This window comes from Pan troglodytes, chromosome 7 (assembly GCF_028858775.2).
Source record: "Pan troglodytes isolate AG18354 chromosome 7, NHGRI_mPanTro3-v2.0_pri, whole genome shotgun sequence".
Classification (NCBI taxonomy): Eukaryota; Metazoa; Chordata; class Mammalia; order Primates; family Hominidae; genus Pan; species Pan troglodytes.
Genome location: NC_072405.2, coordinates 31842160 through 31847829, shown reverse-complemented (window position 1 = coordinate 31847829; position 5670 = coordinate 31842160). Strand labels below are relative to the sequence as shown.

General features: G+C 51.2%; 1 pseudogene; it reads left to right on the top strand.

The window, feature by feature from the left end:
* The first annotated feature begins 720 nt into the window (after positions 1-720).
* LOC134810647 (dnaJ homolog subfamily C member 5-like) lies at positions 721-5604 on the top strand (annotated as a pseudogene).
* The last annotated feature ends 66 nt before the right edge of the window (positions 5605-5670 follow it).

Below are 5670 nucleotides of genomic sequence, written 5' to 3'. Positions count from 1 at the left end.
AGAGGGTTATGCTCCCTTGATCACAGGCAAGTATGATTTGTATACGTACAATCTTCTAGAACAACCCCCTCATTTTGCAGACAGGGAAACTGAGATCCGGAGAAGGGCAGTGGTTTGGCATCGCTCACACAGGGGATGTGTGCGAAGCTAAGTCTCTGACTCCAGCTCTGTAGCCATCAAATGCAAATCGAATCATCTCAGCACTGTCTGGCTTCTTCCCTCACTGTTCTATGGGTGTTTTTCTTGTCTCCTCAGCCAGCTCCTCAGCTCCTCTTGGGCAGAGGCCATGGCTTGGCCTTCTTTCATGTCCCCTCAAGTGCCCAGGCCCATGGTGGGATTCCTTGGTCACTTGCTGATTGGGAGGGCTGACTGATGGAATGAAGAACTGGTGGATTTGAGTTGGGAAGATGCCAGAGTGATCCAGACCTTGAAGCAGGCCCACATGGGCAGGTGTGGGTGGGGGCTCTGGCCAGCCACTTACCAGCTGGGTGGCCTTGGACAAGTTTCTCAATTTCTCCAGGGCTCAATTTCCCCAGCTATAAAATGGGCATGACATACCCAATCCACGTGGTTTGACAATGTAATAAGATACTGCATGCCTGACGTGCCTCATCAGTATTAAATTATTTTTGTTGTAGTTATTTTTGTAATGGGGGGGGTAGGCTTACTGGGCACCAAGATGGGGCAGGAAAAGAAACAATGAAAACATAATGGAAAGACATGGTAAAGCACAGGGACACCATGCTGGCCACCAACCCTGAGACTGGAGAGCACCGTGGGACTGCTGTAGGTCCTGGTGGTTCTGAAGGAGAAGGTGAGGCAGACAGAGGAGGAAGAAAGCAATGTGGAAAGCCTTAAGCTCCTTCACCTGTAATTAGTCTGTGAACTCCACCCTGGCACCAAGGTGAAATGGGCGGGGCCACTATTCCCTTTTCCTCCCACACCCTCCTGCCACGCTCATTATCCCTTCAGGCAACTCCAAGGCAATAGTGTTTGCCTGGACCTGGCTTTGCTGCATACCTCTAGATGTGACTTCCAGACCACAGACCCCTCCCAGCAATTGATGCTACCCTGGAAGCTGGCTCCTCCAGGATGCCCAGATCATAACTCGCTACCAGCTCACCAAGATTCAGCTGGGCCAAGGAGATAAGAAGGCCCATGCGAGCCACTGGTGTGGGGCAGGTCGCTCTGCTGGGTGGACTGGGTGGGCCACCAAGCTGAAGAGATGTTGACAAGCTATGGGGGCAGAATTCTCCTCTCACCCCTGGAAAAAAAATAATGGCAGAGGGATAAAATGGTTGCAAGGTACTTTTAAGAAATCTCCTCCCAGGGGTCAACAACCAAGGTGCTAATGCCTAGGTGAGCTCAGAAAACAGCTTCTGGCCGCATGGCCCTGGCTGACAGGTGAGGTTTGGCAGGCGTTTCTTCCAACTCCTGAAGCAGGCCCCCTTCCAGGTGTTAATCCTGTGCCTTCTACCTGCACTCAGTGAACCTCTGCTTATCCCTGATAATAAGCAGTGAGATAATGATCACACTGGAGGCATCTGACATTTTAATGGAGGCAGAATAAAAAGGAAACCAGTAGGAATGAGGAAATTGGCTTTGGGATCCACAAGGCTTGGTTTTGGGTTCCAGGGACCACTTTTCCCTGGACTTCGCACATGAGACTCTGCAGTAAGGGGGCAGATAATACAATTCATTTCAATAATTTAACACCAAAATGTTCTTCTCTAAGAAATGTGCAGGGCGGCTGGGCCCAGGGGCTCACGCCTGTAATCCCAGCACTTTGGGAGGCTGATGCAGGTGGATCACCTGAGGTCAGGAGTTCAAGACCATCCTGGCCAACATGGTAAAACCCCGTCTCTACTAAAAAAAAAAAAAAATACAAAAATTAGCCCGGGGTAGTGGCGGATGCTTGTAATCCCAGCTACTCGGGAGGCTGAGGCAGGAGAATTGCGTGAACCCAGGTGGTGAAGGTTGCAGTGAGCAGAGATCGCGCCAGTGCACTCCAGCCTGGGCAACAGAGCAAGACTCCGTCGAAAGAAAGCAAATAAAGAAAGAAAGGAAAGAAAGAAAGGAAAGGAAGGGGGGGAAGGGAGGGAAGGGAAGAAAGGGAAGGAAGGGAAAGAAGGGAGAAAGGGAGAAAGGGAGAAAGAGAGTCAGGGAGGGAGGGAAGGAGGGAGGAAGGAAGGAAGGTGGGTCCAGGGCATGTTCTAGGCCTTACTTCTTCCATTCTCAGACCTCTCCTGGGAGTTTCAGGGAATTCACTTTGGCCAGTTGACTTTGATTGAGTACATCCTATGTCCCTAGCAGTGCGCCTGGTGTTAGGGACACGACCCGGAATACAATCCATTCCCCACCCTTAAGAAGCTTTCAATCTAGCGGGAGAGAAAATAATCATACCTATTTTACAGATGAAGAAACTGAAACTTTAAGATTCTGATATCATTAAAATATTCAGTTTTTTCTTTCATTCATTTATTTAGAAAATTTTTATTGAGTCCACGTGATGTGCCAGGCACTCCTTGAGGTGCTGCAGGCTGATACAGGGAAAAGTCGGGCACCTTCTGCCCACATGAGACACGTATACAGACAACAACAAATATGTATTTTGTGCACAGAAGCTTTATGACTTTTGTCCAAGTCACTTCAATTTCATCCTTTAAATGTCATTCAGTGGATAATGGGAGGCTATAATTGGAGTGTGTATATGAAATACAGAGGTGTACACACACACACACACACACACACACACACGCTACTGAAACTACTGCCCCAGATCTCAGGGAGGTACAGGAAGAAGGGTACCTGGAGAATGATGGCTGGAGAATGATATAAGAAAGTCACGTCCAAGCCGAGCGCAGTGGCTCATGCTGGTAATCCCAGCACTTTGAGAGGCCGAGGCAGGCAGATCACTTGAGGTCAGGGGTTTGAGACCAGCCTGGCCAACATGGCGAAACCCCATCTCTACTAAAAATAAAAAATTAGGCCCAGCGCAGTGACTCACGCCTATAATCCTAGCACTTTGGGAGGCCGAGGTGGGCTGATCAGGAGGTTAAGAGATTGGCCAACATGGTGAAACCCCGTCTCTACTAAAAATACAAAACTTAGCTGGGTGTGGTGGTGCGCGCCTGTAGTCCTAGCTGCTCGGGAGGCTGAGGCAGGAGAATCACTTGAGCCCAGGAGACAGAGGTTGCAGTGAGCCGAGATGGCACCACTGCACTCCAGCCTGGCGACAGAGCAAGACTCCATTTCAAAAAAAAACAAAAATAGGCCAGGCGCAGTGGCTCACGCCTGTAATCCCAACACTTTGGGAGGCCGAGGCTGGCGGATCATCTGAGGTCAGGAGTTCGAGACCAGCCTGACCAACATGGAGAAACCCCATCTCTACTAAAAATACAAAATTAGCTGGGCATGGTGGCGCATGCCTGTAATTCCAGCTACTCAGGAAGGCTGAGGCAGGAGAATTGCTTGAACCCGGGAGGTGGAGGTTGTGGTGAGCCAAGATCGCACCACTGTACTCTAGCCTGGGCAACAAGAGCAAATCTCAGTCTCAAAAAAACAAAAAACAAAAACAAGCAAACAAAAATTAGCCAGGCATGGTGGCGCATGCCAGTAATCCCAGCTACTCAGGAGGCTGAGGCAGGAGAATTGCTTGAACCCGGGAGGCAGAGGTTGCAATAAGCCGAGATCGCGATCGCACCACTGCATTCCAGCCTGGAGAAAAAAAAAAAAAAAAGTCACGTCCACCTTAAATAATGGGCTGGTTCCTGCAGGAGGAGAAGACAGCATTACAGGCTAAAGTTCAAGTGGAGGGTTAAGACATCAAGACAGGGCTAAGAGCAAGGACTTGGAGCTAGTCAGTTAGATCTGCCAGTAACTGTCAATGTGATCTAGAGGAAATCAATTTATCTCTAAATCTCAGCTTTCTCCTCCGTAAAATGAGGAGAACTGTGCATGTCTCATAAGGTGTGTACATACTGAACGTTGTGAAGATTCTCAGAAATGCTCTGTGTAACATGATTGGCCTGTCATAAGAACTCAGGAAGCTATTATCACCCATCACCATCATCATTACCAAAAAAACTGCTGACAGAAGCATTCACAGGAAGGGAATAGGAGAAGGTGGTAATGAACCTGACAGGGGACTTTTGTGGCTGGGGCAGGCTGAGGAAGAAAGTGCTGAGAGAAGGCCACTCCCTATCTTCCTGAAGATCTCCAGCAACCCTAGGAGAGACCCACATCCTGAGCTGAGCTTTCAAGGGCCCCGGCTGCATCTGGCTGGAAGGAGTTTGTTTTATGTGACAACTCGGAACGAGGGAGCCTCTACTCTGGGGGTAGGGCCTTGAGGCCCTTGAATAAGGACAGCAGTTTATCAGTCCTGTCTCCACCCAACCCCAGGAAGAGAGAAACTCAACTCATCAATCTCCCTTCCATAGAGTAGGTATTTTTTTATTTTAAAATAATTGCGGCATCTCCGCTGCTGCTGCCGCTGTGGGCGCTGCACCCGCGCCCTCTGCCATTGCCGCTGCGGCCGCCACCCAGGGTCTCCAGGCTGAGGAGTGCGTTGGCCACTGCCCAGCAGCGTCGCAGAGCGGGGAGCAGGAGCCATGGAGCCAGGGGAGGTCGGGCGGATGGGCAGATTAGCCTAACAGGGCAGACCAGAGACAGCGTTCACTGTCTACCTCTGGGGAATCATTGTGCCACAGTCTTGGGCTGGACAAGAACACAACCTCAGATGACATTAAAAAGTCCTATCGGAAACTTGCCTTGAAATATCACTTCGACAAGAACCCTGACAACCCGGAGGCCGCAGACAAGTTTAAGGAGATCAACAAGGCCCAAGCCATCCTGACGGACATGACAAAAAGGAACATCTATGACAACTACGGCTCGCTGGGGCTCTACCTGGCCGAACAGTTTGGGGAAGAGAACGTGAACACCTACCTCGTGCTGTCCAGCGGGTGAGCCAAGGCCCTGTTTGTCTTCTGCAGCCTCCTCACCTGCTGCTACTGCTGCTGCTGTCTGCGGTGCTGCTTCAACCGCTGCTGTGCTGCGGGAAGTGTAAGCTCAAGGCCCCTGAGGGCGAGGAGACAGAGTTCTACGTGTCCCCCAAGGCTGCAGTCTGACGAGAGGGAGGCCGCAGACACACCGATCATCATACAGCCGATGATGCGGCTAGGGGCCAAGTCCTCCTGGCGTCACCGGCATCGCCGTCATTCCTTGGTGTCTGTGCTAGGCACAGTTGGCTTGGGGTCTGTGGTTTCCTGGGCCTTGTGGCAGGGTTTCTCCCGTGGGGGAATTTGGTGTGGAAAGCATAGGAGGCCCCTTCCGAGGTTGACACCGTGTCCTCCGCACAGTGTTTCTATCCTGGGTCTCCTTGTCACGTGGACTCTGCGGCTCCGGTCCTTGGAGGTGTGTCCTTCGCCCACATTGGGGTCATTTGTCTGTCTTCCTGCACTTTTCCCGGCTGTGAACTGGATTGATGAGGCCAGTCTCCTCCTCCCCTGTCCTGGGGTCATTCTCCACATTCCTTCCAGCCCACCTGTCCTTTCCGTAGCCCTCTTTGGACCTTTACAACCACAGATGGTAGCACCAGCCTGATGAGCCACAGTCAGGAGAGTAGATCGTCCATGTGTGAGCATCTAGCCGCTGGGGACGGGGGCTCTT